Below are 13,421 nucleotides of genomic sequence, written 5' to 3' on the forward strand. Positions count from 1 at the left end.
CTGTTCCACATCTTCCTGTCCTTGCTAGGAACCATCAGCCTCTCCCTATGAGGAGGTGTAGGCCCCGCCCTACCGGGCATCTGGGTTTTCCTCTCCTGACCTTTCAGCCTCCTGGCCTGAGGGGTGGTCAGTCGGAAGTGGGAGGGAAGCTAACTGCCTCCTCCTCCTCTTCCAGGGCTCACCTCCAGAGGACGCCCTCCAGCCTCTGGCCCTGTGCCAGCAGCCTGACCCTGGGCAGGTCACACAGCTGGTGGATTAACTGGTTTGGCACCCCAGGGGCATCAGAAATTACCTGGCCGTTCACCCGTCTAGACGGAAGGAGCCTCAGCCCGCAGAGCCCATGGGCCCCAAGCAAGGGGTGTACCCGCCCTGCCCTTTATCCTGCTTAAAGTCACTCATTCCCGGAGGGCAGGAAGCACACCTGTGGGACAAGTCGGAGACAATAGGTCCCATTTAAAGGTGATGCCACACGCAGGGCCCAGTGAGCATAGACCTGGAGTCCAGATGGCGGAGGCTGCCCGCCAGGGGGCCTGAGCAGCAGCAGCCCCAGTTGGGGTTGGTTTTGCAACGGTCGGAAGGGATGTGTTGAGGGATGCCTCCTGTTCAGAGGTGGGAGCCCAGGCTCTGGCGCCCGGCTGTCTGGGTGCAAAAGGCGCCTCTCTGAGTGGTTTGTCTTGCTTAGGCTAATTCTGGGAGCAGCCCTGGGGGCCTGGGGAGGCCGGTGTGAGCCAGGGCCCCTGGGTTTGGGAAGAAGAAGGGGCCTTGGCATGTGAACTGCAGGTCGGCTCACATGACCGCCCACTCCACCACTGAACGCTGGGTGCCAGTGGGGGCCGGCCTGGCCGGGCGCAGGAGCCACCTATGGTCTTCCCCATGCTGCCACACACCCGCAGCTCTGGCTTAATGGGCAGGGGAGGGGCATGGGCAGCTCTTGGCACTTTTTTTTTCTACATGCTGTCCTCCAGAAAGGTCAGATCCCAGGGTGCAGAGCCGCCCGGGACTGTCACTTGGCAAAAGAGAGTGGGTGTCCTCCTCGGCAAGGACAGTGGAAGGGCCGAGTGGCCCTGGGAGAGGGAGAACCAGGCCTGCCCTCTGCCGCTTTTGGAGCCCTCTCCGGGATCCACCAGTCACCCCCTTGAGCAGAGGGGGAGGCGAGTGGGCACGCTGGCCCTGACCAAGGCAAGCAGGTTCTTGGGTCCTCAAGCCAAGGACCTTTTTCCTGCAATGTCACCAGAGTGACACAAGGGGGCGACAGCTACCACCGAGGGCCGGGTGTGATGGGGACATCCCCTCACCTGCCCTCCGCTGGTGCCACGGGCCTGTGGGTGGGCCCACACAGACCTTTGCTGCTGACACTCTGGCTGCCAGGGCGCAGCTGGGCAGGAGGTGGCAGGAGGCAGGCTGGGCGCGAGCCTCCACATCACCTGACCCGACCCCCCTCCCTGCCTCTGAAGACCAAGGCCCAGGGTGGTGGCCGGGCTGAGGTCTCACAGCTAGCGAGGGGTCATCTGGGCCTCCAGTGCTGATCCCCTGACTTCAGGGTTGTGTCAGTTTGTACCCCATGCCAGGACCCTGGAGGCCTCCCCGCTTTCTGAGAGACCCTCAATCTGGCACCTTCTGGCCTGCCCGCCCTTGCCTCCTCCCTGCTGCCACCTGAGTGATTCTCTCGGTGGGCGTGTGGGGAACCCCCCGCGCCTGCATCCAGGCTCAGCGTCTCCCTCATCCTGGGCAAGATCAGGGTGCACTGCCGGGGGGTGCCCCCACCGAACCGCTGCCTCTGAACCTCCGCATGGGTGGGGCCCCTGGGGCCCTTCAGGTGTCAGCCCCATGCAGGGCTGTGGTGTGGTTCCCCACGCCCAGGAGTCTCAGCCCAGGGCCCCCCTGGCACTCCAGTCTCACAGGCAGGAACCTGCGAAGTTGGTTTCAGGTGGCAGGGGGCAGGTCAGAGCAGCAACCACACAGATGCCTCTGAGGAGCTCGCATCCTGCCGTCTTTTTGGCCCCCTTCCTCAGCTGAGACCCCAGAGGCAGGGTTCGGTGGCGGAGAGCAGGTCTGAGGCGACCTGAGGCTCTGGGGCCTGGAGGAGGGGGGAGGGCTGAGGAGACAAGCACGCCCGCACCCCACCCCCTGCACCCCCAACAACCTGGACCTGGACGCCGGGGATGTGCTCGCTCGTCCTTCTCCGGCGATTCACAGTTACCAGAAGCTTGAAAGTCCATCGTTTCATGTAATCTGCCCAACAACCTTGTAGTTGATTTCATTCCTCTTTTACATACGAGACCCCATGGCTCAAAGAGGCCACCAGGGCTCGTGGCCCAGGGTCACGCGGTTTATGCTGGAACCCAGAGCCAAGTATCTCTCCAAACACCCGGCTGCCCTGGGACATACTGGCCCTCCCTACTTCTATTCTTTTATTATCCCATCACCAAATTGGTAGAATCTAAGAAGGGGTTTGAGGACTTCTTGAAAGTGAGAGATCTTTGTCCTGCGTGGGAGTGGAGTAAGGCCTCCGCGTAGTCTGTGCCCCAGCCCCATGGGGAACTGCCACCAGGATCCTCGCTCCTGGGAGATCAAGGCCGGGCCGGGGCGGGCGGACCCGCAGGTGGGGAGACCAGGTTTGTAAGCAGGAGGTCCTGTGGCTCCCTGGCTGGATCCGGAGTGGAGGAGCAAGCCTGTGGCCTTTCATCTGGTCTTCAAAGCGCAGGGAACAGACGACTCAAGGGACACACTCAAAGGAGCCCCGGGGGGGGGTGGTCAGTGAGTGGCCTGTGGCCCAGGAGAGCAGAGTGCACCAGGCCTCCCGGGGAGAGGTCTGAAGAGAAGTGGGGCCCAAGCCCTCTCGCCCCACTCTGGAACCTCTCCTTGCTTGCGCCTGGCCGGGCGCCCTCTCGGAGGTCTCTCTCCTGCCAGGACTGAGCCAAAATAGCTGTCTAGAAGCCTGGGCCCCGCACCGCCCACGCCCCAGCATCTCGCGGGTTAACAGCTTGCCTGTCTCTCCGTCCCCACCCCTTCCCCAGCTTGCTGACATTTTACTGAAGCGGGGGTGGTTGTGAAAGGGGGCAAGCTGGTTCCTGCTCCCCGGCCCATACAGACACCCCACTGATAGCCTGTCACCCGCTTGCCCTCCCCTTCCAGGGGAGACCTCTCTTCCGGCCCCACCGACATGGGCTTCCTACTATGAGACAATGTGAGGCGTGCTCAGGGTACCACGCCGCGGCCGAAACCCATCCATGCAAGACAGACCCGGGCAGCCCCCAAGAGCTGTTCTCCCTCTAGGGGGGTCTTTTTTTAAAAAATATATATATTAAAAAATCTTTTTAAAAATTTATAAAAATCTTTTTTAAAAGCATTAAGTATTTTGCCACGAGAAAAGTATACAGAATAACACCTACCAGTTAGCTTGACCAGATCTTACCAACATACTGTAGACGGAGACGAAGGCCTCCCTGCCTCCCTCCCCAGAGGAAACCACAGCCCTGATTGGGGTGTTTAGACTCTCTTGCCTGTTTTAAGATATTTTTCCCCACGTATATATGCATCCATAGCAACACATAGTATGGTTTGGTATGGTTTTACCTTTTGATTAAAATGGTATATCGTACATATTCTGAATTTAGGTTTTTCCCTCCATATTGTTTTGGAGATTTAACCCTCTTGAAACCTGAGCTCTAGCGTGAACCTGTTTTAATTGCCATATACTGTTCCTTTTGTAACTGTCCAGCAGTTTATTTACCGTCTCCTGCTGATGGACATTAGGTCGTTGGCAGCTTTTTTTCCCATTGCAGGTAATCCTCCAGAGATGGCACCAGTCTGCGGAGCCTTGTGCGTTCTGTCTGCCAGCTTGCTTGGTTGCACAGTGTGTCTGCAGCTTTGATTTGCTGTTGTTTAGTCGCCCAGTCACATTCGACTCTTTGACCCCATGGACTGTATAGCCCACCAGACTCCTCTGTCAGTGGGATTTCCCAAGCAAGAATGCTGGAGCACATTGCCATTTCCTCCAGGGATCTTGGCGACCCAGAGATTGAACCCGCATCCGCTTAGACATTTGTAACCAAATGGTGCTCCAGGGTGGGTGTTCTGAGTTTTAGGCCTCCGGAGTTACTTTCTGTCTTTAAAGTTTTGGCAAACCGAGGAATGGGTTACCATGAACACTTTTTCTTTGAAGTCTCCAGTAGTGCCCTGAGGAAGACAAGATGGTGTTATCCCCCTTAATCTGTTAGGGAAATTGAGGCCCAGCCAGGGTAAGAGACTTGGCTTGAGGTTGCATAGCCAGTCAGAGGAAGAATACATCTGGACCTTTTGAGTCCAAATCCTCAGAAAAGACCTTTGACCCTGGTAACCTCTCAGGGAGATTGTAGGTGCAGAAAAAAAAACAACAGAACAACTCTGTATGGAGTGCAGGAAGCCTGGGAAGTAGAGTGGGGCCCAGGGGGCTGACAGCTGATTCTAAGATCTTCTCATAGATGAAGGAGGCAGAAGCAGCATGGTCAGGAGATTTCAGAGGAGTTAAATTTTGAATGAGGGGTAAGGAGTGGAATGCTGCTCCTGGCAGATGGGGAGTGACAGCCTGCTGCAGACACAGGAGAAGGCAACAGGAGGGACCAGTCACAGGAGAAGAGGAAGGTGGGGGCCAGCAGGAGCTTCATAACTCTCTCAGCAACGCATGGAGAGAGGCAGAGGGAGGCGTATCGACATCCCTATCGGGGATCAGTTTCACCCTGTGCCTCTGAGACACTAGCTTAGCCCACAGTAGCAGCTGGCAGGAAAAGGGCTCAGGACCTGGCCGGCCACTGGGATGCTGGGCCGGCCCAGAACCCTGCCCTCTCAGCCTGACCCACGAGGCTGCGCCTGTACCATTCACTGTCCCCTCCGTTCACTCTTCCAACCACGTCCGGCGCTTCTGGACCCTGGGGATGCACTTACGAGTAACACGTGGTCCCGGGGGCACATGGGCTGCCGGGGGACACTGAGTTGTAAACCAGCGCCAGTGGCCCAGAATAACCAAGGAAGGGCCTGAGCGTGGGAGCAGCTAACCCCCGGGAGAGGAAGTCGGGGAGAACTTTCCGGCAGAGCCGGTATCTGAGCCAGCTCTGAAAGGAGGAGAGGGGAAAAGCTGAAGGAGAGCTCACTGAGCAGAAGGGAAGGAAGGGTGTCCCAGGCAGAGAGGCTGCCAGGTGCCAGCCGGACAGACAGGAAGAGACCCCCGCACGCTGACTGGCGGAAGCATCTAGAGGTGGAGGGAGGGGTTGAGACCGTAAACCCGGAGCAGGCTTCTGGGTTAGAACCCTAACCCTGCCCCTTACTGGCTGCATGATCACAAGCAAGTTATTTAATCTGTCTCTCAGTTTCCTGGCCTGTAAAATGTAGATAATATTACTTTTTATGAAGTGAAAAGAGACAGTATTTGTAAAACACTTAGGGCCGTGGGCTTCCCTGGTGGCCCAGACGGTAAAGCGTCTGCCTGCAATGCGGGAGACCCGGGTTCGATTCCTGGATCGGGAAGATCCCCTGGAGAAGGAAATGACAATCCACTCCAGCACTCTTGCCTGGAAAATCCCATGGACAGAGGAGCCTGATAGGCTACAGTCCATGGGGTCGCAGAGTCGGATACGACTGAGTGACTTCATTTCACTCACTAGGACCGAGTCTGGTACCTAGTGAGGTGCGTATTTGTCAAATAAAAAGTGTGAAGGAGAAATGGGAGAGGAGGCTGAGAAGCCGGTTGACGGCCAGACCCAGGTCTGCTTTCTGTTCCCTGGCAGTAGAGAGCCATTGAAGATAGGCAGGCACTGGAACGTGAAGTCTGGTGCCAGCAGGAGGATGGCTTGGAGGGGAGGCTCTGAGGAATGAGTCAGGCATTAATTCCACAAACCTTTGTCCAGGGCCTCCCAGGAGTCAGGCCCTGAGATGGGTGCTCAGGATAGAAGGAGAGACAGACTGGGGATGGTTCAGCAAGGAACTCAGAGCTGGGGTCCTGGCCTGGCCCCCGACCTCTGAGGCAGCCGCTCTTCTTCCCTCCACCCCTCGCCCACTTCCTCACCTTGTGACTGCATGGCACCAAACCCTGTGGCCAGGTCTCATCTTGGAGGGCGTGGAGGGGGTGCTGGCACCGCTTCTGGAGAGGAGCCCTGGCTGTCACTGCCTGGGTCCTCTGGGGAGGAGAGGGCGGCAGCTGCTAAAAACAAAGGCTACCACCATCTGCCTGGGCCCAGCAAAGAGAAGTAACCGGCCCTTGTGGTCAGCCCTCGGGTGCGGTACCTGAGGTGGAGGAAGCCCTTCTCTTCCCTTAACTGGTCCCTCCCCGACGGAATTCCCAGTTCCTTCCTCCTTAGCTGATCAGTGGTGAGCACTGCACTCGCTGTTAGGCGCTGCGCTGGGCATGCCCAGAGGCACTGGACCCGGCCCCTGCCCTCTCCCCACCCCCAGCCAGGCGCTTGTCCGGTGGGCGGGAGGAACGAGACAGACGGGTCTGAGTGAGTGAGGCCTCCCGGGGTCCTGTGGCAGGGCAGCCAGATGGGCGCTATGGAGTTATCAGTGGGAGTGATGCCCTGTTGGCTGGGGCAGCTGCGAGCAGGTGGGATTATGCCACGGGGCGGGGAAGGAGACCAGTGTTCCAGGCAGAAGGTGTGCCGTGGGCCAGGACACAGCAGGGAGCTCGAGCTCAGCCAGATGAGGGGGCAGAGGACAGCCTTGGGCAGAAGCAAGGGCTGTGTCGGTGCTTGGGAGGCTGCAGTACCGGTGCGCTGCAGAAGCATGCTTGCTAGGTTAACTGGATTTAGGATTCATTCTGAATCAGGGGTTCCCAAAGTATGGTCCTGGGGGTGCCCTCGACCCTTTCAGGGGATTGTTGGGATCAAAACTATCTTCATGATGTTAATTTCCAAGCTGCCCTTGTTTATGTCCTTTTCACAGTGTTGATTCTGGACTCATGCTGTAGAAGCAGTGGTGGAAAAACATAGTGTCAAAGCAACAGTAAAGCCACTGGAAGCCTGGCATACGCCATGGCAGTGGCCCCACCACAAACGCACAGCCGCTGCCCTCCTCACACTCAGGCAACACCACCGAAAAATGCCGTCAATATATCAATTTTATAAAGCCTGGATCCTTGAGTGTACATTTAAAAAAATACTGTGTGAAGAGATGTGAAATATACATGAGGTACTTTTGCTGCAAACCAAACTTTGATGGTTATCTTGAAAAGCACTTTTATGACTGAGTCGCAGGCCATACTCGTCACTTTTTTTTTTTTTTTTTTTTAAGGAACACCATTTTAGCTTGAAAGGACACCTGACAGACAAAAACCCTTTAAACTTGGATGTTTAGCAGACATTTTCTCAAAAAAGAATGCAGTGAGCTTGTCACTTCAAAAACAGTGTGTGTTGCTGTTGATAAAATTTCAGCTTTTCAGCGAAAATTAGAATTTTGGAAACCTCGTTCCAGTATCTGGAGATCCGCCTAAATCAGTAAACACAGTATTTTCCAGTGACCAGTGCTTAATGTTTCAAAATTCAAAATGCAAGATAGACCAGTGAAAAGTTCACTGATAACATTTCAGATCCCACATAGCCACTAACCTTTAAGAAACTGCCACTTGTGATATTTTGGTATAGTAGCAGAGAAGAATATCTGTAATTGCCTGAAAGGGCTATTAAAATACTGTTTCCTTTTCTTATTACTTGTCAGGGTGAGGCAGAATTTTCTTCATATACTTCAGCCAAATTAACATATCACAACAGATTGCCTGCAGAGGCAGATATTAGGATCCAGATGTCTTCTGTTAAGCTAGACATTAGAGATTTACAAAATTAAAACATGCCAGTCTTCTCGCTACTTTTTGGTATTGGAAGATAGAGCTTATTTTCCATAAAAGTGTGTTATTTATATTAACATACTGGGCTTATTGTTTTTAAATAGTATTTTAATATATTTTAAATGAATAAATAGTATTTTAAACATTTCTCAATTTTGATTTCTAATATGAAAAAGTGAAAGTGCTAGTTGCTCAGTCATGTCCCACTCTTTGTGACCCCATGGACTGTAGCCTCCATGAAATTCTCCAGGCCAGAATACTGGAGTGGGTTGCCATTCTCTTCCCCAGGGGAATCTTCCCAACCCAGGAATCCCACCCAGGTATCCTGCAATGCAGGCAGACTCTCCACCATCTTAGCCACCACAGAAGCTAATAGGGTCAACGTTAATAGCTGTAACTCTCAAAGAACACCTTTCGGGGATCTTCAGTAATTTGTAAGAGTATGAGAGGGTCCTTGGACCAGGATGTTGGAGAGCTGGTGCTCTAGATTCTGGGGGCCAGGAGTGTAAACCGAGGGTTGGCATGCTGGGCTGGGTGGGTGCAACGTGGACTGGCTTCTTCTGGACCTGACAGGCCCCCTGGCAGGGCTGCGAAACCTGGGGTCTGGAGGCCCGGATCAGCCTTCTGAGCTCTGGGCATGACGGGCCTCCTCGAGCCTCAGGTGCCCTGGTGGTTCAGCTGGGACTGAAATGTCACTTGCACAAGGGGAGTTACAAGCCTCCTGTCTGGTAATCCTTGTGAAAAAGCACTTTGTAAGTTGTGAAACACTCCACAAGATATTTGTTTTTGTGGTTATTTTGTCTGGGGCCGGTGCTTCACTGTCTCAGATGCTTTCCCCAGACCCCGGAAAAACCTGTTCACGGGGAGCTAGAGGGTGTAGGGTGACCCCCCCCCACCCCCGCTCCACGTCTAACCCCCCCAGCCCCCTCGCTTTTCTGGAGCTGAGACGGGCTGTGCTTGTGACCGGGCTGGCTGGAGGGGAGGCTCCTGGGCTGTTGCCCTGCCAGCCTCTGGGGACGCTGGGAAGAGAAGCCGGGAAGCCAGGCTCGTGCCCCTGTGTGCCCGCCCGGCCGCCCGCCCAGCAGCCGCTGCCTGCTTGCTCTGCTGGGAGAGGAAGTGCAGTCGGTTACCAATGGGGTTATTTTCATAACGGCTGTCTCAGGCTGGGGGGGGCGGGGAGGAGGGTGGGGAGGGGGAGGGGGCAGAGGAGCAGCCTCAGCAGCTCGCTCTCCAAACTAGGACTTGCTCAGCCGGAGGCCGGCAGCCGGAGCTGGTGCTGCAGCTCGGCAGCAGGGCTCCCCTGCCCACGGGGACCCTGGCCCCCACCCGCCTGCTCTGCCTGCCACCTGAGGGCACCTCCTGCCTGCCACCCTGCCTTCCAGATCAGGTCAAAGGGGCTTCCCTCAACCCTCCCTTGCCTTCTGCTTCCTAACCCTCTTGGACCTGTCGGGGTGGGGGGTTGTGGGGGGAGGGTCCCCCAGGCACCACTGTCCCCAAACCAGGCTCCTGGAGCTGATGGAAAGGGAAGGGGAAGAGATGGGGGTCTGAGCTGCTGTCCCCAAGCCAGGGCAGACCCCGTCGTGGTAAACATGACTGGCCTAGTTGCCCCCCGTACCGCGCAGCCCTGGCCCACGTCTCGCACTGTGAAGTTTGCTTTGGTTTGGTTTTGGCAGTCTCCCCTTAGTGAGTGGAGACCTGGGCACCCTGCCTCAGCAGCCCCCAGGCAGGCCCCACTTCCAGCCATCCCCACCCCCTTCCCTCAACCTCAGCCTCGGCGCTGTGGGAGCAGAGCCGTCAGGGCGGCTTCTGACCCGCAGGCCCTGCTGTGGGGCTGCTGGAGATGACCTCTGTGCACCATTGCCAGCCTTCACCAGGACGCGGCGCCTGGGGCATGGTGGAATTCCACACTCAGTGTGGAATGGGTGCTCTGGCTGAATATCACAGGGTGGCCTGTGCGAGCACCCTGGGAGGCAGAGCAGTCCCTGGAGGCCTGATCTGGTGCCAGGGGTAGAGGGCATTTGTCCCAGCATGCGCAGACCCCCCAACGCAGCCCAGGCTGCCGAGCTGTGTTCCTCATACGATGGGTGGTGGCCATCCTGGCTACTCTGCTTCCCTTTCTGGGCTCCTACCTGCACCCTGCGTGCATGCTCAGTTGTATCTGATTTTTGATGACCCTATGGACTGTAGTCCACCAGGCTCCTCCATCCATGGGATTCCGCAGGCAAGAATACTGGAGTGGGTTGCCATGCCCTGCTCCAGGAGATCTTCCCAACCCAGGGATCGAACCCACGTTTCTTACATCTCCTGCTTTGGCTGGCGGGTTCTTTACCGCTGAGCCACCTGGGAGCAGAGACAGACTCTGGTAGGTGGCACGATCCACACGCCCAGGTGTCTGCTGTGGATGTAGGCCCTGCCAAGCCCCTCCTCCCTGCCGGCTGTCATCAGGTACTTTGCACCGTTACGTCATCCGAACCTCTGTCACGTCAAAGCCTCTGGACTAGGTCGTTTCAGCCCTGTTTTGCAGAGGAGAAAATTGAGACTCCAAAAGGTTAGTTGATCAGCCCAGGAAAGCAGTGGCAGATACAGGGTTCCAAAGCTTGAAGCTAAGATGGCGTGAGCCAGTCTAACTGGACAATCAGGGGTCCTGGCCTTTCTGGCCAGCAGCCGGCAGAGCTGGGGCGCTTGTGTCCATCGCCCCTGGCAGCTGCCTGAGCCTAGCTGCCAAGGGTGCCCAGCCAGCCGCCACCAAGCCCGTCTGCCCACAGCACCCTTTGTCCTCCTCCCCAGGCTTCTAGCAGCCGGCTGGACGTTGATGGGGCCCCCGAGTCCTTTCCCAGCCCATCCCCTTCGGGTGTGACAGGCTCCCCCGCCGGGCCCCGACCAGGAGGCTGAGGGCAGCTGTTTTTGCTCTGCTGTCGGTGTCAGAAACCTCTGGGGCCTCCTCTGGTGACCTTTACATGTACTGAGTGTGGTGCGTGGAAGCTGACAGAGCGTGAGGTGAGAGGAAGCTGCCGCCCAGGGCCGTGCCAGGGGAAGAGGCTGCAGGCTCAGGCAGAGGAGAGCCCGGGACAGGCCTGAGAGCCGGCATGGCCTGGGAGCAGACCCAGGAGAGGCCTGGGCCGCGATAGGAAGTCAGGAGTCAGGCCTTTGCTGACCAGAGGACAGAGGTTTCTATGGCGACCAGAGGAACAGGAAGCCTGGGCCGGGAGGGAGGGGGTGTCGGAGCACAGAGGCGCGGTCGCCTTAGAGGAGAGCGTGTCATAAACCATCAGATCAGCCAGCTGATGGCCTCCTCCGACTGACAAGGAAACTGAGGCCTGAGAGGGAGTGGCTTTGCGTGAGGTCACGCGGTGCCGGCCTGGCCTGGCCCAGCCCACCCCCGCTGGTGGTGACCGTGCCAGCAGGCCGCGGGGGAGACCCCTGGGCTGGGCCCGGTGGGGACCCAGGCGCGGGGGGAGCCCCTCTGAGTCGCCCCCATGTCCTGAGGCAGGTGAGCCGCGAGGCCTGTCCGCACCCCCAGCCTCTCTTGTCGTAGGCGCGGGGCTGGGCAGGCGGAAGGGTCCACCCTCTCCGCCACCCACAGAGCGCCTGCCGCACCTCCCCCCCAGTGACTGTGGCCTTTTGTTTTCTGGGTGACACTCGCATCAGGCGGTGTGTTCGGGTGACTAATCTCCTCCGGGCTGGGCAGCTGTCACAGGGCGGCCTGACCAGGCGGGAGGGGAAAGCTGACACCCTGGGGCAGTGCTGGCAAGTCAGGGTCCCGGCGGCAGCGGGCCGCTGGGCCTCCAGGCTCCTCCTGCTGGGCGCAGCGCAGACCCTGCGTCAGGCGGACCTGAGTTCAGGTCCCGCTCCTGCCTGTGGCCAGCCGTGTGACCCAGGAGCCTGGGCCCGATCTCAAGCTGGTTTCCTCCTCTCTGTAACCTGCCTCAGGGGAGGTAGCTAGGATCAAAGGAGATGCTGAGTGAAAGCGCTTGTCCCATAGTGGGTGATGGGTAAATGCGCCACTGTTGTCATTATGGCACCTTAGTCCCAGCTCAGACCAGGCTCTGCCCTCGGGTCGAGGTGGGTTCCAGGGCCTGCTCCTCACGGACTAGCTGTGCACCTTGGGCCGGTTATCTCCTCGGTCTCTCCTCAGGAGCCATGCATGATACCGTATCTGTTCTTTAGGGTGCTGTGGTTTATAAAACGGTGCACACATTTGCCAAGGACTTAGTATCCTGCCTGATGTGTGTGGGCACTCAGCAAATGTCAGGCAGGATGGCACTGATTTTAGGAGGAAACCAGGAGCTCTTCTGCCCTCCTCCCCCTCACCTGCAGAGGCTGGCAGATCGTAAGCAGCAAGCCCTGGAGCCCGGCAGCCCCCAGCATGGCTTCTGCAGGCGCGGCTGCCTCCATGTCAGCACTCCTGCACCTCTCCAAGGCCCTGGCCTAATGCTGCCTGCTCGGACCCCCAAGTGAAGTGAAGTCGATCAGTCATGTCTGGCTCTTTGCAACCCCATGGACTGTAACCTACCAGCCTCCTCTGTCCATGGGATTTTCCAGGCAAGAGTACCAGAGTGGGTCGCCATTTCCTCTCCGGGATATCTTCCTGACCCAGGGATCGGACCCAGGGATCGAACTTGGGTCTCCGCATTGCAGGCAGACGCTTTACCATCTTAAGCAACCAAGGAAGCCAAGCAGGGCAGTAGCAAACCAAGGTGGGAGGAGGAGGAGGAGGCGCTGGCCATGCAGCCCAGCCCGGATTCCTCAAGCTCTTCCTCCACGCTCTCAGGCCCGCAGCTGACAGAAGTGTCTCTCCTGTCAGCCCCAGGCAGGGGTCCCGTGGCTGTGACTCAGACCTCCCTGTGGCCGCCAGAGCCCAGGAGAGTACCTGATGGTGGACACAGGTGACCTTGGGCGCTCTGCAGGCATGGCCCCCTTGAAGCACACCAGGCTCCGTCCCCTTTCCCCACCATTACGAGCGGGTAAGAGTGCATGTGCTCCCCTTGGCCTGTGTAGAGGGGGCAACGGGGCAGGCGAGCTGGCGAAGGAATCGGAGCCCGTGCCCAGACCAGATCAAGGGAGGATGGCTCGAGCAAGCGTGGTCCCTGGGACTCCTGCAGGATGGCGCTCCAGGTAGCTTAGTGTTGGGATTCTGAGCATTGGGGCTTTGGGTCTTGGCCCCCAGGTCAAGGTGCAGTTCACAGGCTCCCTCAGCGGCCAGACGAAGGTTTTCAGACATCGTCCAGCACTGTCAAACATGGGTTGTCCATCCTGGGCCTCTTCAGAAAGGCGAGGCTCGGGAAGTGCTTACCGTCAGCCCCTCAGAGCAGGAGCCCCCGCAGAGCCCAGAGGCGCTCTCGTGGCTTCCTGCACAAAGTCCCTCTCGTGGCTTCTCTCCCCGCCCTATGCAGCTGCCTCTCCGGTTCTCAGGCAGGGGGTTGGGGTGAGCTCCAAGCGGCCTTCCACCCGCGAGGCAGATGTCAGACCCTCTCCCTTTCTGGGGCGGCTCTCGGCCTGGCCCCAGGTCTGGGGGTCATGGCAGGGCCGAATTTCCCTTCAGAGAGCCTCATTCTCTTACCATGGCTTGGTTTCTGCCATGTCCCGGGAAGGGACACCTAAGCCTAACCTC

General features: G+C 57.8%; 1 protein-coding gene across 8 annotated transcripts in view; it reads left to right on the forward strand.

The window, feature by feature from the left end:
• Window positions 1–13,421, forward strand: part of DGKZ (diacylglycerol kinase zeta) — a 43,494-nt gene that overhangs the window by 16,075 nt on the left and 13,998 nt on the right. The window contains exon 1 of one of the 8 annotated variants that reach the window (XM_040259102.1): window positions 9,061–9,197. The exons of 6 other annotated variants lie outside the window; for them this stretch is intronic. The gene's annotated coding sequence lies outside the window, so the exon portion shown is untranslated. Of the gene's footprint in view, window positions 1–9,060; window positions 9,198–10,263; window positions 10,808–13,421 lie in introns of those variants that run through there. One more of the 8 variants, XM_040259110.1, reaches the window with a different exon arrangement.

This window comes from Oryx dammah, unplaced genomic scaffold (genome assembly GCF_014754425.2).
Source record: "Oryx dammah isolate SB20612 unplaced genomic scaffold, SCBI_Odam_1.1 HiC_scaffold_17, whole genome shotgun sequence".
Lineage (NCBI taxonomy): Eukaryota > Metazoa > Chordata > Mammalia > Artiodactyla > Bovidae > Oryx > Oryx dammah.